Here is a 19,695-nt window from a genome sequence, read left to right as displayed (position 1 = left end):
ATTCTCTCTTGTTCTTTATTTTTCATTCTTATATATATATTTGTATAGGAGAACTAATGCAAGGATGTAGGCAAGGCTTGCTACGTCGTCATGCCTAGGCCATGTCTCGATCCTTTTCATTTGCGCAACACACAACACTTGCACCTTGCTTTCACAACAAACCGCTTCAATGGTACGTTTTCTCTTCAGGTCAAACTCGTCTGTTGACTTGCGTCTTCGCTTACACGCTTGTTTGCAAATTGAATGAGAGTGCACACCACGCGTATTTCCCTTGTTTGACAGACGTAAGGAGGAAGTTGCAGGGGATTTTTTTGGCGGTTAAATTTTGCATGTCTACAGATAATGTTTTTTTTTTTTTAACCAAAATCAACTGCCTCTTTTCAAAATGTCTGCCCCCTTGTTGGAAGGGTGGCTATAAATCTACTTCATCCAGCATATTATAAAGTTGATAGAGCTGAAAAGATGGTAGTTCATAAATGTTTGCCAATGAATCACAACCTTTCTGAGAGCTCAGTGGCTGGTCACAGCATGACATCATTACACCCACTTCAGGAACAAGGCAGAGAGAGAGAATCTGGGGCTGCGTCTCAATACTATACATTTAGTTTCCTTTCCTTCATTTGCACTTATGAAACTGACTGTAAATTCCCAATAGGTTCTAGGGCTGTCCTCCATATTGCTGTCCCATATCCTGTGTGGAAGAGAAAAAGAAGACACTATTGAGATTCACTCCTAGTATCAATGCGCTATCAAGTGTGTGTGTTCCGATCAGTACAGGGGAAGGTGAGGAAAGCGACATTAAAACTATTGAGATGGACTCTAGGTCCAACCTTTTCTCCTACTGACCTCCATACTGTGGATCAGTCAATGAAATCCAACTCCTGTCCTCTCATCCTGCCCTAGTTACGCCACCCTCTCCACCAAATCACACGAACAGATCTAGTCGTGACAGATCTAGTTGTGACACCTCATCTCGTTGCAGCGGGACATTGACCCCGTTAACACACTGATCTAATGTGTCGAGCCAAAGTGTAGTATCTGTTCATTTGATATTTTAAATATTTAATGGTGTAAAGCTCATGAGCGGCTCTGGGTTTGCGTGTATGCCAGAGCCTGCCCTGGGATTGTACTGTGGTGGGTTTTGTCTTTTTGCGCTGCGCTTGATTCTGTGCTCGCTGTGAAACACGATTTGCATCCCAAATGGCACCCTGTTCCCTATATAGTGCACTGCATTTGACCAGAGCGCTATGGGTCCTGGACATAAATAGTGCACTATACAGGGAATATGGTGCCATTTGAGGTGCAGCCGTGCAAGCAGACCGCTATTAATCTTCCTGGTTCTCTTGATTGGAAAATCCTGTTGGGCTTTAGCATCAGAGCAGCCCTCTACTCCAGTCCCCCTCCCCTTCCTCCTCCTCTCTGAAACTAGATCAGTTAGTGTGCTAGTGTGTGTTGGGACACAAGTGGAATTGTGTGTGTAAATTGTGTAGGTGTATGTTATAATATAGTGTGTACAGGAGTGTTTGTGTTTGACTGTGTGTACACAGTACTGTCCAGTGTGTGTGTGTGTGTGTGTGTGTGTTTGCTCATCCACACACTCTTCTCATGCATTTTACATGGCCTAGTGGGAGCTGTAGCAGCAACTTGACTCACTGGCTTCTGTAGACATTTCAACACAAGCACTTGTTATGGTTGTGTCAGGGGCATCCATGGGACTGTGTGTCTACTCCTCCCCCATGTACTGTATCAGCTTTGCAGTTGGTAGTTGGCAGAGCTAGGCAGGCTTGTAGCAGCCAGCCTGTTAGTCGATGCTGAAGCTGCCTGAAACCAAACCCTAGCCATGACACAATGGGTGTAATTCATAGTTAATCCATACACAGTGACGGACTCACATGGGGCAGATTTTATACTGCACCACTCGCCAGTATCTCGTTTGCAGGGCTGTTGAACATCGATGTGGCTGGGAATTGATAGCATCATAAACAGACCTAGGGTCATTGCCCAGTCCTAGTCGATGGCAATACAGTTGAGCTGTTTTCCACACTGATGGGAATGAGTACTTATCAAGTGGTCTGATGTTCATTTCAATGGTCTTGCTATATCTATAACTGCAAAGGCAGCCCCGTGTCAAACCATGGCTGTCAATCAGAAGACTGGGATCCAGTATGGGAATTACAATGACCTCAATATCCCCAGTATGATAGTCTTGGGTGGGGTACATCTCCGTAGTCTAAAGTGGCTTCCTCCTTGTATGGATCCTGTCAGTTAGAATGGAAAATGCAATTACCTCCATGACCCTATTAATGCAGTAGTCTCGGATTGGCTGCGTCTAATAGTCTGAGGTGGCTCTGTCTGCAATGATGTAGCAGAGTTGGACAGGCTGGCTGGAAGAGGTTGGTCAGTCCCAAATGTATTTCATCCCAGTCAATTCAGGAAGTGAAGCGGACATGGACTTTCAATAGCCAAAGCAAGAGAACAGCAACATGGGGTAATTTGTTCAGCTCCGAATTCCCCATCATATTTACTCAAGTCTAGTTCCTTCATTAACTGGAATTGATGTGCAAATTGAGGTCAAGTGAAGTTTCTCCCTCGACTGATCTAGGGTCAGCCATGCATTTTCCCGTATTGGTGAAGGTTAGGATTCAAAGGATAAGTAATCTGATCCTAGACCTCTTTACCCAGAGCAAAGGAATTGACTTCAATGTAGGACTTCAGTTTCTTATCCTGCTAAACTGGATTTCGAACGACAATGGCCAGCTCGTGAATTAGATCCATTGGTCTGGTTAGGATGGTGATTGAGAGATTTGGCAATTAAAGCCTAACCTCTTTTAGAATGTCATTAAGACCTACTTACCTCATGCCAACCTTTTGGCTTAATGCCCAGTCAACCCCTGATTTACAAACAGTCCATTCATCAAACCCCCCTGATCAACGGTCACTACTCCTGGGAGAGGCAATGGAGGACGTGATTGGACAGTAGCCTAATTGGACAGTAGGAGGAGTAAGTAGCCTGGTGTTGGCTAAACTACATGTGATAACCTTTAGCCTAAATAATGGATAAATACATAGTGTGGCCTAATGACCTCCACGCTGTATTAGGCCATAGCCAGTTACAGAAAACCACATGCATTAAGAGTTTGTCACATAGTCAGGAAAATGTCTTGGCCCTAAGAGAGATAGGGCCAAGACAGAGTATATCAGTCTAATAGTTGGGCTAGTTTATGTATGAATTATTCTTCCATTCTGTTTTGGTAAGGTCATCTTCCCAGAGAACCAAACTGTCAGTGAAAAGTTCACCGAATATTTTGGGATCTGTGACGGTGGTTCGCCCCCGTACGATGACGTGAGTTCACTCAGGCCTCGGGATCCTGTCTCTGATGAAGGGGGTGTCATGTCAGGGGACTGCTCCAACGTGTGGGTGTGTAGGCGGGCCACACAAACACTGAGCTTTTGCCCTTTTGCTGCCTCTGCTTGTTTACCAAGTCGCCAGCAGCAATCATGAACAGGCAGTACACACACACACACACACACACGATCATCATAGCCTACAGTTTTGACTTCATCCCAATCAGAGCCGTTTTGGAATTGTAGGTACGGTAATTAGCCAGGCCAATGTACACAGTCATCGACATAACTGTTGGGTTAAAAATAAACGTGGCTTTTTTTCTGCAGCTTTACTATTACTTTTACACTTTGTTAATATCAGTAGCATTTCATTATTATTCTAGTATACAAATTAAGAACTGTCAGATTGGAGAGGAATTCTGAAAAATACAGATTCTGATTTTTTGACGCACCAAGTCCGATGTGTTTTTCCCTCTACTTTTCTCATCAATTTGCATAACGCTGCTGTGGTCATTCTCTGTGGCAATATGGTGTTCAAAGTGGCTAGAGAGGACGCAGCAATGGGAGAAAAATCATATACTACTGGAAAAATGTGCTTCTTAAAATATTAGTTTACAGGCTATGCATCCTATAGGATGAATCATGAAAGGAGCTTGGCGACGGATCATTCAGTTGCAACCCATTTAATGAGAGCGGAAATGCAAAACTGGCACCTGTGGTCAAAGATGAAATCCAGACAAGCTAGGCCTACTTTAGGAAGCTTTCGGAATGGCGATATTAGCGAACTCACACACGCACACCCACCTAAAAGGACCATCCATCAATCAAAGCCGACTCACTCACATACATAAGCAAATCACATTTGTCCTTTCGCAAAAATGTATTACATTTACATTTACATTTGTCCTCTTTGCGAAAAATGTATAAGACATCCAGTGGAAAACTTTACAATAGTGCATCTAAATCTTTTAAGGGGGGTGAGAAGGATTACTTTAATCCTAGGTATTCCTGAAAGAGGTGGGGTTTCAGGTGTCTCCGGAAGGTGGTGATTGACTCCGCTGTCCTGGCGTCGTGAGGGAGTTTGTTCCACCATTGGGGGGCTAATATTTTTTATATTAAAAACCTTGCCTTAACTTCAAATCCTTTCTGTACGATATCCCCCCAAAATTATAGGATCATGCTAAATCAGTGTAGCCCATCATATAAATTGACGAGGACATTTTTAAGAAGGTTATATAGAGACAGCTGTGATGGGCATGAAGATGAAATTGAATCCCCGGCAAGGTGCCCCTGAGCAACAACTGCACCCGGGCACTGGTGACGTCGATTAAGGCATCCCCCCCGTACCTCTCTAATTCATAGGGGTTGGGTTAAATGCAGAAGACACATTTAGGTTGAATGCATTCAGTTGCATTCAACCGAAACGACTAGGTATCCCCTTTCCCTATAGTATTTATCAGCGTTGATTAGTCTATAAATTAAGAAAGGATTCCGTATCAAATTATACCATACCAGATTGGATAGGATTGGCACATTGTCCATTTGACACAACACTAGCACATTCTAGGCCTTCAAGCATGAACAACCTTGTCGACTGCTGTTGAATAATTGATGAATAGGCAGACACATCCAACATTTAAAATATCTATTTATTTACTAGCAAGCAATGAGAATCTGCATTGTATAAAATAAAGTCTACACATCAAACTATTTGTTTTACTGAAGTGCCATAGCCTAAGCAGGGCTCTCCAACCCTGTTCCTAGAGAGCTTCCATCATGTGGTATTTCGCTCCAATCCTAATCTAGCGCACCTGATTTGATATAATTAGCTGGTTGATAAACTGAATCAGGTTAGTTACAACTGGGGTCGGATTGAAAACCTACAGGAGGGTAGCTCTCCAGGAACATGGTTGGAGAGCCCTGGCCTATAGGCTAGCGCTTCTACACCCCCGCGCATCTAGCGGATTAGCTTCTCGAGCATCAAACGACAGTTGGAAAGACTAGGAGTTATAGACCATTTAATAGACAGACTATAGAAGCAAATCAATTGCTTATAATAATTAGTAAACACGCGGTTAGGTGAAGCTTATCTACGTGAAGATAAAGTTAATACAAATTAATAAAAGGCCTATTTAAACGGTTTTGACGGTTATTATAATTTTCATGGTGGCCTTCATCCACAAATCAGTTACACGGTTATTCAATTACAGTCACAGCCCTAATCCCAGTCCCCAAGCACCTTTTCCAATGCTGGGTGCGTTCTAGTACTTCACTTGCGGAGTCCGAGATGAGAGATGTGTTTGTGTTGGCTTGATCTGTTACACTGAACTGGAATAAGTGTGTCAGTGAGTGAACAGATTAGTGTGTGTGTGTGTGTGTGTGTGTGTGTGTGTGTGTGTGATGCCAGTGGAAAATTACAAAGTTTAGAGGATGACAGTCAAGGCTGGCTGCATTTCTATTGTCATTTATCAGAATAACTGTTAGGCCAGATTTTTTTTCCCTTCTACTTTTACAGTGCATTTACTTTTTGGTGCAATGCACACACACACACACACACACACACACACACACACACACACAGTCTGAGTCTTCCTGCATCTGTGTGTGTCTGTGTCTGTTTGTGCGTGACTGTGTGTGAGACTTTTGGAGCAGAGATGTGCTCCCCTTCGCCCTGCATCTGGCTCTGACTAAACTATAGTTACAGGAGCAGGGTGAGCGAGAGGGCAGGTGCAGAGAAACCATAAAGCCTCCCCTTCACTCCCTACACATGGGGTACTTATTTTGTATATTCAAGTTGGAAAGACAAATCTAGGTTAGCTCCAGCCCTGGGGTGGAAGTAGATGTGTTTTCTCCCCCCTCTTGCTCTCCTGGGGAAAATGACTAGTTGTTGAACGACACAACTCCAAGAAACACAGATTGAGTGTTTTTTGCAAAAGTCATCTTCAAATCCCACGCCATCGTGTGCATGTCAGGCCAGTGATTCAGCTAAGCAGAGGTGGTAGTAGATGCTCAGAAATCAGAACTCCTATCTACTGCCTTGCCCTTGTGCAGTGTGTATGTACGCCATCGTGTAGGTTGTTGATGAAATCAAAAATGGAATCAAAGTTGATTCATCATGTGCACAGGAACCAGCGGGTGTAAACGGTACAGTGAAATGCTTAGTTGCCGCTCGCCATCAACAGTGCAGAATAAATGTAAAGCAGCAAAGCTAATCAATAGACAGTAAGTAGATGAATAAGAAAAAAAGAACAGAACACGGAGGAGGCTATAGTAGATCTTGAAATAGATGACCCTACAGCCCACTATCAGTGCCCTATGGATTCTCTGACTGGATGCATCTCAACAATGAAATGTTGCTTCCTCTACCCCACATATGTCAGAGTCAAGGCCCGCGGGCCACATCCGGCCCGCAAGAAGGTTTTTACGGCCCCTGGGATGATCTTGATTTATTATTAGAACCGGCCCGCAGCAAGCCGGCAGCCCGCAGATCTTTTACACGCACCAATACTACATTTCCCACAATGCAAAGGTGACGCACCGAGCAGTAGGCTGCTTCATTTCAATATTTATTGGCACAGCAGTCGTCAGCATCACAGTAAAATTAACTTTCAGATACCCATCAAAAATGGCAAAACGGAAGGTGGATACTGAGAACCGGGGGTTTCAAACAAGGTGGGAGTCGGAGTATATGTTCACGAAGGTAGCTGGAAAACCTGTGTGTCTTCTGTGTGGAGAAAGTGTGGCGGTACTGAAAGAGTATAATCTGAGACGACATTATGAAACGAAACACGCGGACAAAAACAAGAATATGGACATGGAACAAAGGCTACAAAAGGCAGAGGAATTAAAACGAGGCCTCAAATCTCGACAGGCTCTGTTCAAAAAAGCCAAATCACAAGGCCAGGCTGCTGTCAAGGCCAGTTTTATTTTGGCAGAAGAGATCGCTAAATCAGCCCGGCCATTTACGGAGGGGGATTTCATCAAAAACTGCATGATTAAAGTTTGTGACGAAGTTTGCCCAGAAAAAAGGCAACTCTTTTTAAATGTGAGTCTGAGCAGAAACACCATTGCCGAGAGAGTAGACCAGTTGTCCATCAATCTAAAAGAGCAGCTTGTGAAAAAGGGAAAAGATTTTATTGCATATTCCTTGGCTGTGGATGAGAGCACCGACATTTCTGACATTGCCCAGTTGTCAATTTTCATCCGCAGAGTGGACTCCAACCTAAGCGTGACAGAGGAGTTTTTGGCTTTACGTCCTATGCATGGCACAACTACGGGGCATGATTTGTATGAAGAGGTGTCAAGATGTGTAAATGAGATGGAGCTGCCTTGGGAAAAACTCGTGGGTTTGACAACCGACGGAGCACCTGCGATGTGTGGACACAGGAGCGGACTGGTGGCGAAGATACGGGAAAAGATGCAAGAGGAAAACGCGACAGGTGAGCTGACAGCTTATCATTGTATCATACACCAGGAAGCGTTGTGCGGTAAAGCCTTGAAAATGGAGCATGTAATGAGCATCATCACGCGCACAGTTAACTTTATCAGAGCCAAAGGTTTGAATCACCGCCAGTTCAAGGCATTTCTGACGGAGTTAGAAACGGAGCATGGTGATTTGCCTTATCACACAGAGGTGCGATGGCTAAGCCAGGGAAAGGTGCTTCAAAGATGTTTCGAGCTTCGTGAGGAGATTTGTCTGTTCTTGGACAGCAAAGGGAAAGACACAACACAACTCCGAGACGAAATGTTTCTGTGTGAAATGGCTTTTCTGTGTGACATTACGAGTCATCTGAATGCAATAAACTTGCAGCTGCAGGGTCGGGATCGTGTCATCTCTGATATGTACAGTACAGTGAAGGCATTTAAAACCAAACTGACTCTGTGGGAGACGCAGATGCGGAAAGAAAATTTGAGCCACTTTCCCAGCTGCCAGACCATGAAAGAGAAGCTCTCTACCAGTGCGTTCCCGAGCACACAGTTGGCTGATAAAATAGGTATGCTTGCCGCTGACTTTCGACGCCGATTTGCTGACTTTGAAGCACAAAAAAGCAGGTTGGAACTGCTCGGTAACCCATTTGCTGTTGACGTGGAAAGCTCACCACCAAACCTCCAAATGGAGTTGATTGACCTCCAATGCAATGATGCACTGAGGGCAAAATATGCGGCAGTGGGTGCTGCGGAGTTCGCCCGTTTCCTCCCGGCACAATGCCCCAGCTGCGCATCCAGGCTGCTCAAACGTTGTCTATGTTTGGCAGCACATACCTGTGTGAACAACTGTTTTCTTTGATGAACCTGAACAAAACATCACACAGAAGTCGACTTACTGCTGAACACCTCCACTCAATTCTGAGGATTTCTTCAGCTCAGAGCCTTACCCCGAACATTGATGAACTTGTGGAAAAGATGGGACACCACCAAGTATCACCCTCAACCTCAAACAAGTGAACATTACTGTGCAATCACATATTTAGAGTTTTTACTCAGTTCAAGTTTAAAAGTTAAAATTTAATATTTGTTTTCACTGCATGTTACTTCTCCTTAAACAAAGTGTTGTTTTTGATTAATAGATTTTTGCACTTTATTTTTTTGTATTTCAATCCAATTATATTTTAAAAATATTTCAGTTGAGTGGATGATAGAAAATTGCTATTATTGTTTTTTCTTTGAAGTAAATTTAGCCCACTTTTGCTAAAATAGAAAATATAGTCTACTGATGGTGCCTTGAATACCGGTTTCTTTCATTTAATGTTCATGTTATGGGGATATTTATATAAAGGAAATTTGTCTTTTGTGTCTGTTGAAAATTAAAGATTACTGACAGAGCCATAAGAAAATATTGCTTTATTTATCTGATCATATTGTAATATATTTGTTAGGTTTTCAGTAGGTTCAATTAGGTTCACTAGACTATATGCGTCATTTAAAAAATTTTCAATGAACATTCGAACAGTCCGGCCCTCGTCTTGTAGCTGATTTTTTTATTTGGCCCTCCGTCCATTTGACTTTGACACCCCTGCTCTACCCAGAGAGAGGAGACGTGGAGAGGGAGAGGAGGTGCTACTTTGGACTTTGAGATGCACCCCCCGCTTCTCTCCCAATCCCAAATCTTGCATCACTCCTTTCTCCCTCCTCCTCCTTAACTCTATTCCTTGCCCATCCTTCCCTCTCTTCTTCTCTATCTCACTCTTTCCTTCTCAGTCTTTCCTTCTTTCTTTCTTTCCCCTCCTATCCTCCCTCTCTTCTCCTCTCTCACTCTTTCTTTTCCCTCCTAAAGATACTTTTACTTGAGTCATTTTCTACTAAGGTAGGTCACCCAGTAAAATTCTACTTGAGTAAAAGTATTTGGTTTAAAATATACTTAAGTATCAAAAGTAGAAGTAGAAATCATTTCTAAATCCTTATATTAAGCAAACCAGATGGCACCATTTTTAGAAAAATGACGGAAAGCCACGGGCACACTCCAACATTTAGACAAAATGTACAAACGGAAGCATGCATGTTTAGCGAGTCCCCCAGAACAGAGGCAATACGGGATGTTCGGTTGAGAAGTGTGTGAATTGAACTATTCTCCTGTCCTGCTAAGCATTCAAAATGTAACGAGTACTTTTGGGTGTCATGGAAAATCTATGGAGTAAAAAGTAAAACATTTTCTTGAGTCTAGTGAAGTAAAGCTAGTCAAAAATATAAATAGTAAATTAAAGTACAGATACCCCCAAAAAACTACTTTACAGTTGAAGTCGGAAGTTTACATACACTTCTGTTGGAGTGAATAAAACTTGTTTTTCAACTACTTCACAAATGTGTTGTTAACAAACTATAGTTTTGGCAAGTCTGTTAGGACATCTACTTTGTTTATGACACAAGTAATTTTTCCAACAATTGTTTAGACAGATTATTTCATTTATAATTCATTATCATAATTCCAGTGGGTCAGCTGTTTACATACACTAAATTGACTGTGCCTTTAAACAGCTTGGAAAATGCCAGAAAATTATGTCATGGCTTTAGAAGCTTCTGATAGGCTAATTGACATCATTTGAGTCAATTGGAGGTGTACTTGTGGATGTACAGTGGGGCAAAAAAGTATTTAGTCAGCCACCAATTGTGCAAGTTCTCCCACGTAAAAAGGAGAGGCCTGTAATTTTCATCATAGGTACACTTCAACTATGACAGACAAAATTAGAAAAAGAAATCCAGAAAATCACATTGTAGGATTTTGAAGTAATTTATTTGCAAATTATGGTAGAAAATAAGTATTTGGTCAATAACAAAAGTTTATCTCAATACTTTGTTATATACCCTTTGTTGGCAATGACAGAGGTCAAAAGTTTTCTGTAAGACTTCACAAGGTTTTCACATACTGTTGCTGGTATTTTGGCCCATTCCTCCATGCATATCTCCTCTAGAGCAGTGATGTTTTGGGGCTGTTGCTGGGCAACATGGACTTTCAACTCCATCCAAAGATTTTCTATGGGGTTGAGATCTGGAGACTGGCTAGGCCACTCCAGGACCTTGAAATGCTTTTTACGAAGCCACTCCTTTGTTGCCCGGGCGGTGTGTTTGGGATCATTGTCATGCTGAAAGACCCAGCCACGTTTCATCTTTAATGCCCTTGCTGATGGAAGGAGGTTTTCACTCAAAATCTCATGATACATGGCCCCATTCATTCTTTCCTTTACACGGATCAGTCATCCTGGTCCCTTTGCAGAAAAACAGTCCTAAAGTATGATGTTTCCACTCCCATGCTTCACAGTAGGTATGGTGTTCTTTAGATGCAACTCAGCATTCTTTGTCCTCCAAACATGACGAGTTGAGTTTTCTATTTTGGTTTCATCTGACCATATGACATTCTCCCAATCTTCTTCTGGATCATCCAAATGCTCTCTAGCAAACTTCAGACGGGCCTGGACATGTACTGGCTTAAGCAGGGGGACACATCTGGCACTGCAGGATTTGAGTCCCTGGCGGCGTAGTGTGTTACTGATGGTAGTCTTTGTTACTTTTATCCCAGCTCTCTGCAGGTCATTCACTAGGTCCCCCCGTGTGGTTCTGGGATTTTTGCTCACCGTTCTTGTGATCATTTTGACCCCACGGGGTGAGATCTTGTGTGGAGCCCCAGATCGAGGGAGATTATCAGTGGTCTTGTATGTCTTCCATTTCCTAATAATTGCTCCCACAGTTGATTTCTTCTTACCAAGCTGCTTACCTATTGCAGATTCAGTCTTCCCAGCCTGGTGCAGGTCTACAATTTTGTTTCTGGTGTCCTTTGACAGCTCTTTGGTCTTGGCCATAGTGGAGTTTGGAGTGTGACTGTTTGAGGTTGTGGACATGTGTCTTTTATACTGATAACAAGGTCAAACAGGTGCCATTAATACAGGTAACGGGTCGAGGACAAGAGGAGCCTCTTAAAGAAGAAGTTACAGGTCTGTGAGAGCCAGAAATCTTGCTTGTTTGTAGGTGACCAAATACTTATTTTCCACCATAATTTGCAAATAAATTCATAAAAAATCCTACAATGTGATTTTCTGGACAAAAAATTGCATTTTGTCTGTCATAGTTGAAGTGTACCTATGATAAAAATTACAGGCCTCATCTTTTTAAGTGGGAGAACTTGCACAATTGGTGGCTGACTAAATACTTTTTTTGCCCCACTGTATGTAAATGTGACATTTCCTGTTTTTTTTATGGTAAGTTAGCTAACATTTCTAAAAACCTTCTTTTGCTTTGTCATGATGGGGTATTGTGTGTGTCTAAGGAAAAAAACCAATTTAATCAATGTTAGAATAAGGCTGTAACGAAACAATATGCGGAAAAGGTCAAGGGATCTGAATACTTCCTGAAGTCACTGTATGTATGAGAAAAATGTAAAAATCATGCCATATAATTGTGAGTTAAGCCAAATTTGACTTTTGAACTAATTTACACTTGCCTAAAAAAGGGAGTGAATACTTATGCAGCTATTTTATTAATTACATTTTTATTAATTTGTGTAATTGTGATTTTTTTTTCACTTTGACATTATGGAGTATTTTGTGTAGATCAATGACAAAAAATTAAAATTACAAGTCTAATTCAATCGCACTTTGTGACACAACAATGTGAAAAAAGTTCAAAGGGGTGTAGACTTTATAGGCACTGTATGTCTAAAAGACACATCTGGATTCCGAATTTGTCAGGATATGGTGCACATCCACAAAACTGCAACTATGGAAATGTTCTGTATTCTCATTAACGGGGTATTCAACTCTTACCCCACGAGGTCCAGAGCCTGCTGGTTTTCTGTTCTAATTGCGCACACCTGGTGTCCCAGGTCTAAATCAGTCCCTGATAAGAGGGGAACAATGGAAAAATGCAGTGGAGCTGGCTTCGAGGTCCAGAGTTGAGTTTGAAGGCTCTAGAATATAAAAAATGTGTCATGTAAAGATATCCCCTGATATGGACTCCTTTCACCCAGTGTGTCCTGACACTAAGGTTAGGCTACCGTTTTTAGATTAGACACCGATCAAATGGGTCTAGACCAGAGTAAGGGTCAATGTATTTTTAGTACTCTATTAGGAGCAGCAGTACTGTAGTAGCACTGTAATTATAGTAGCACCCCGCCTCACACGTCACCCCCTATTGACTCAGCTGTTTACGGCTGCCTGCCTGTCATAGGTGCTTGATCAGGTATGATGGCGTGGTCTTTTTTTCTCTTTCTGCCTCCTTTTCATCCATATCTCTCTCTCTCTCTCTCTCTCTCTCGCTTCCTCCACTTTCTCCCTCTGCCTTCCATCTGTCCATACCCCTCCCCTTCTCTCTCTCTAAATCCCTCTCTCCTCCATCCCTTCTCTCCCTCCCTGATTCTTTAAATGTGTAATGATCCACTGCGAATGGCACTGGGACACATTCTCAACTGAATGTGTAAAACTAGCTGTGAGTGATTGTTTAAATATTTATTCCATTGGGTGTGGAGTGATAGGGCACTTTGCTTGTTTGTTTCATTCATGTTGTGTGTGTACTCTACGTTTGAGGACATGTCTTGCACTTACTCACACACACTAAAACACTACACACACACACAAACCCTGCACACACCGCATTCAGCCAATCACATTGTGCTCCCAGAGACGAGGTGTTGCATGGGAGGTGTTAAAGAACATGGAGCAGTCCCTAGAGCCTTGCCAGACCAGCTACGTTTTTAAGCTGGGCCAGGACTGAATATTGCATATTACCACTTAGATGCATCATATATGTGACCGACCGCCTTGATTTGGTCTTGTGTAGGAACATTTGAAATATTTATTTTTATTTTTTACATTGGATAAAAGTAGAGACTCAAAGTTAGAACGTTACATGTCATACACTGCAGTTGAGGAACAATGGGAAAGTAATTCTGCTTTAAATGTTGATAAACTTGTCACCCCACTTTTGAGAAAATGGCCCTTGAATATTTTGGAACACCTACTGGAGAGCTCTTTTTTTTGTCTACACCCATTCAGCATCGTTCACACCCTCTTAAGCCTTAACCCCACCCATCTATTTAAGGATTCACATGAGGCCATGTGGTAAACACATGCTATATCAAATCAAATTAGTTTATCTGTCACATGCATAGGATACAGAAGGTGTAAACGGTACAGTGAAATGGGTTGCAATATCAAAAACAAAGTGCCCAGATATAAATGATTGATCATTATTAGATTACGCTTACACTTGTCGAAATTGATGGGTGAAGAAAATGCTATAACCCCCCTCCAGCTCCATCTAGCTTAGTGGATGGGTCACTATTGTCCAGACATGTACACACGTTCATGAAGTACAATCGAAAATCTTTAATCACCACCAGACACACCTGGCAAATTTGATGGGTCATGTAATAATCTGGCCAAAGTGGAGTCTTGTTTAGACATGTAGCTAGCTAGCTAAACAATGAACCTGCATAATCCCAACTCGTACTACTACCAATACAAACGGATTGTTATAGCTGTTGTGTGAATCTGCAGGTAGCTAAAGCTAACAAACTAGGTTCAATATGGGCTATAACTAGCAATGCAAATGGATTTCTGATTAGAATAATATTACTACACAGATCATACAAGTAACGTTAGCTAGCGAGCCAGCAAGCTATCGTTTGCTAGTTAACTAACAGTACGTTTTACATTGCAATGAAATGACTTTCTGACAAAATTAGGAACTTCTATCTGAAAATGTAGCTCGACTCTTACCTTTTATACATGGATGAACGCTTCACGGCAGACTAACCATTTAACTCTGTTTTGTTTGTAGCTAACATCTTGTTTGGCCAGCGTTGTGTCAAGTCACTCCGGTTCACACTGAATGTAGCAAAACTTTTGTCGTTCTCGATCCTAGAGCGTTTAATGAGATCTATTTTAGCCTAACTCCCATGATTTGTAGTGAATCTTCATAGAGTAGGCATATTATGTTCACAGTGTCACTAAGCTGTTGAGATGTGAGCTGCTCAGACTGCTCTGAAAATCTCAAATATTCTGCTTTGTAGCAGGAGACTGTGTGTGTTATTATTCACCCTATCTGAGATGAGTCACTTCTATAAAATCCCAGCTGGCACCAAAACAGGACTCTGAGAGTTGACTGCCATGTTTGTACATGCTGTAATCAACTGTAGGCCTACATCATGTGTTGGTACAGGTGTGTCAAAAAGCAAGCATTGGTCAAAACAAGCTTTGTGATTGGTTGAGACGCATTTTAAGACGTGCTTTAAATAAAAAGCTGTTTTACAACAGGTAGGCCTACAACACAAAAATAGGCTACTTGTTTTCTGTTCTGAGTATGATCCCTGTGCATCCACTGTCCCATCAGCCAGGCAATTTGTTAACTTGATCTCAACTGTGAAAAGCATTATTTTCCTTACTTCTAGCCTAACATTTGGTTTGCAACAACGTGGGCTTGTACAAATGTTGCTGTTTGCCACCTCACCTTTGCATCATTGTTTCAATTTTGAATAGCGATCTCCACTGGCCCATATGAACGTGTCAGGACAGACCGCTTTTCTGATGCTGGCAAAATAATGCTTTAGCATACTTTATATATATATTATTGACTGTATTACTCTTATTGACTGTGTTTGTTTATTCCATGTGTAACTCTGTGTTGTTGTATGTGTCGAACCGCTTTGCTTTATTCTTGGCCAGGTTGCAGTTGTAAATGAGAACTTGTTCTCAACTAGCCTACCTGGGTAAATAAAGGTGAAATAAAATATGCAAATACGTGTCAATCGAATAAAAAGTCAAACTAAACGAAATGCAACTGGTTTGGTGTCTCCAGCTAGCAAAATGGAAGAGCTTGCATAGCATCATCTAGTGGGTGATTGAAATAAATAAATTGTTAGTGTTATGATTACAATAATTGCCCTTTCTGTAAAATGGCCTGGCAGTAGGCTACAAGTGTAGACTGTATTTCTGCTTGATGAGTATCGATGATTGACGCACTATATTCAGCACCATTGACAGCACTATCACTGTCAGCAGCAGCACTAGCAGTGCCTGCCTGCCCATAGCAACCTGCCCAAACGGACATTGCCAATCGAACTAACTACACAGAGGGGTTGGATGACAACGATGCCAATCAAACGAACGACCTGTCGGTTTCAATGATAGTAAATCAAACTAATGACCAGTTGGCCCTAGATTTGTGTTGGGTCTATATTCTCATGATGAAATAGTAGCCTGTGAATACATTTGATCAAAATAGTTTTTTTATTTAATTGGTAACTCATTGTGAAAAAAAGCAGTTTCCTAAACACATTTTTTATCACTGTTAAATAACATTTTTTGCACAGCTGTGCTGTGGTTTTAGATGCAAGTTGCCAGCTAAAAAATGTGTAACAAGCCATCTCGTGAACAATTGCTTCAATTCACATAGTAGGCCATGCCAAAAACAAATCACTGTCTCTGTGGCCCTACCGAAGACACTGACACACACACACACACACACACACACACACACACACACACACACACACACCAACCATCCTTCTTTCCTATCTGTCCTGATGTAACAGTATAACTTTATACCGTCCCCTCGCCCATACCCGGGCGCGAACCAGGGACCCTCTGCACACATCAACAGTCACCCACAAAGCATCGTTACCCATCGCTCCACAAAAGCCGCGGCCCTTGCAGAGCAAGGGGAACTACTACTTCAAGGTCTCAGAGCAAGTGATGTCACTGATTGAAACACTATTTAGTGCGCACCACCGCTAACTAAGCTAGCTGTTTCACATCCGTTACACTCACTCAGACACATTCAGCCAGGCTGTGTCTCTGTTAGCCAATAAGTGTCTGAAAGACATCTGTGCGGGTACACTGTCTGTCCTGCTCATAGATCACTCGCGCACACACACACACACACACACGGTTACACACCAATAACAGCGTCTGAAGGCCATCTCCTGCCATTGGCTACGAGGCCTTCTCTGACCTATCTCTGTTAGTTACATCACCCAATATAGGACCCCCTCTCTTTCCCTCGTTCCCTCTCTTGCCCTTTGACCACTATCCCTCTTTCTCTCTCACTGTCTCTCTGAGGAGAAGAGTTGAGGACTTAACTTTCCCGAGGCTCCTGCCTCCTGCGTCAGTTTTTGTTATAAATCATGCAGCAACACTCACAAGAAGCACAATAAAATTGTAACACTTTCCTTTATTTTTCAATCTTTTTATACCAAACCTTATCCTGATGCTTGTGGTATCGAACAGTAATAAGTCGTTTGGAGAAAAGAGGAACTAGTTCTCTGAGTAAGAGGTCAGGGGTCCTTGGTTGAATAATAGTCTATTTTCTCTTGGCTGATGTTGTCTGGGTGGGTGTTCATAACGTGTTGTTGTGGTGTTTGGCCACTGACAACATGACCAGACTCTAGCTAGGTGCCAGAACGGGGTTGTTCTTGTGTCTTTGTGGATGAGGATGTTCCACCACCTGTCAACTCAGTGTATGATAGGACTGCACTATACTCTAGTCTGAGCGATTTAGTACTTTTTGAGGTCGTTTCGGTTCCATTCTTATTTTTTTTAAATCATGGTTTTCGGTTGCGATTTAAAAAAATATATATCTTTTTTTTTTTATGCTGTAACAACGCAGAATAAAACCAGTGTTTCCTCTATATGCAGGAATAGTTTGCTTTAACAACTTGAGAAAATCAGATCTGGGTTAAAATAGATTATATACTTATTTTCTGTGTATTTGAGTATTTTCAAATAATAGGTGTGTCGTCTGGGTATGCCGTCGTTGGAAATAAGAATTTTGTTCTCAACTGACTTGCCTAGTTTAATAAAGGTAAAAAAATATATAAATATATACAATGCTCAAAAAAAAGGGTGAACACTTAAACAACACAATGTAACTCCAAGTCAATCACACTTCTGTGAAATCAAACTGTCCACTTAGGATTGATTAGACAATACATTTCACATGCTGTTGTGCAAATGGAATAGACAACAGGTGGAAATTATAGGCAATTAGCAAGACACCCCCAATAAAGGAGTGGTTCTGCAGGTGGTGACCACAGACCACTTTGCAGTTCCTATGCTTCCTGGCTGATGTTTTGGTCACTTTTGAATGCTGGCGGTGCTTTCACTCTAGTGGTAGCATGAGGCGGAGTCTACAACCCACACAAGTGGCTCAGGTAGTGCAGCTCATCCAGGATGGAACATCAATGCGAGCTGTGGCAAGAAGGTTTGCTGTGTCTGTCAGCATAGTGTCCAGAGCATGGAGGCGCTACCAGGAGACAGGCCAGTACATCAGGAGACGTGGAGGAGGCCGTAGGAGGGCAACAACCCAGCAGGACCGCTACCTCCGCCTTTGTGCAAGGAGGAGCAGGAGGAGCACTGCCAGAGCCCTGCAAAATGACCTCCAGCAGGCCACAAATGTGCATGTGTCTGCTCAAACGGTCAGAAACAGACTCCACGAGGGTGTTATGAGGGACCGACGTCCACAGGTGGGGGTTGTGCTTACAGCCCAACACCGTGCAGGACGTTTGGCATTTTTCAGAGAACACCAAGATTGGCAAATTTGCCACTGGTGCCCTGTGCTCTTCACAGATGAAAGCAGGTTCACACTGAGCACGTGACAGACGTGACAGTCTGGAGACGCCGTGGAGAACGTTCTGCTGCATGCAACATCCTCCAGCATGACCGGTTTGGCGGTGGGTCAGTCATGGTGTGGGGTGGCATTTATTTGGGGGGCCGCACAGCCCTCCATGTGCTCGCCAAAGGTAGCCTGACTGCCATTAGGTACTGAGATGAGATCCTCAGACCCCTTGTGAGACCATATGCTGGTGCGGTTGGCCCTGGGTTCCTCCTAATGCAAGACAATGCTAGACCTCATGTGGCTGGAGTGTGTCAGCAGTTCCTGCAAGAGGAAGGCATTGATGCTATGGACTGGCCCGCCCGTTCCCCAGACCTGAATCCAATTGAGCACATCTGGGACATCATGTCTCGCTCCATCCACCAACGCCACAGACTGCAACACAGACTGTCCAGGAGTTGGCGGATGCTTTAGTCCAGGTCTGGGAGGAGATCCCTCAGGAGACCATCCGCCACCTCATCAGGAGCATGCCCAGGCGTTGTAGGGAGGTCATACAGGCACGTGGAGGCCACACACACTACTGAGACTACTGAGACTGACTTGTTTTAAGGACATTTTAAGGACATTACATCAAAGTTGGATCAACCTGTAGTGTGGTTTTCCACTTTAATTTTGAGTGTGACTCCAAATCCAGATCTCCATGTGTTGATAAATTTGATTTCCATTGATCATTTTTGTGTGATTTTGTTGTCAGCACATTCAACTATGTAATGAAAAAAATATTTAATAATAATATTTCCTTCATTCAGATCTAGCATGTGTTATTTTAGTGTTCCCTTTATTTTTTTGAGCAGTGTATCAAAAATGCATTCAAATATTCATTGAACGCAGGTCTGTGGAGAATCACAACTAGGCTGTACAGCCAACTCCTTGATAAGTGCGCGTTGAATAAGTGCAAACAATTTCACAACATTTCGAAGCACCAATGCATTTATCATTATCTGACTGTATTTAAGCTATGTGACATGTAAAGTGTTTTTTGACCACATTCTTTAAGCATATCCTCTCCCATTCTGTGTTCCCTCAGGTTTTCCCCCATCTGTTCCAGTCATGGAGCAGCGGAGTGGGCTGTAGACCCACTCTGAGCCCAGAGAACAGCAGCAGCCCCTCATACACTTTCTAAGGTAATGTGGTCGTCTAGCACTAGTAGAACATTTTTGTCCAATGCCACCTCCAGGTATATTCAGACTAGTCTGTACTGTATGCGTTCTGTGCCAGAATAATCAGTCAACCGTCAGAACATGTCCTCACAAT

General features: G+C 42.6%; 1 protein-coding gene and 1 pseudogene across 3 annotated transcripts in view; both read left to right on the top strand.

Moving 5' to 3' along the window:
• taok3a (TAO kinase 3a) overlaps positions 1–19,695 on the top strand; it is a 101,342-nt gene that overhangs the window by 36,881 nt on the left and 44,766 nt on the right. For all 3 annotated transcript variants that reach the window (XM_029638462.2, XM_065011722.1, XM_029638463.2), the window contains one exon: positions 19,469–19,565. The gene's annotated coding sequence lies outside the window, so the exon portion shown is untranslated. The remainder of the gene's footprint in view (positions 1–19,468; positions 19,566–19,695) is intronic.
• LOC135565208 (general transcription factor II-I repeat domain-containing protein 2-like) lies at positions 6,687–9,333 on the top strand (annotated as a pseudogene).

This window comes from Oncorhynchus nerka, linkage group LG27 (genome assembly GCF_034236695.1).
Source record: "Oncorhynchus nerka isolate Pitt River linkage group LG27, Oner_Uvic_2.0, whole genome shotgun sequence".
Classification (NCBI taxonomy): Eukaryota; Metazoa; Chordata; class Actinopteri; order Salmoniformes; family Salmonidae; genus Oncorhynchus; species Oncorhynchus nerka.
Note: the sequence above shows the minus strand (reverse complement) of the source record. Positions and strands in the feature narration are given on the sequence as shown.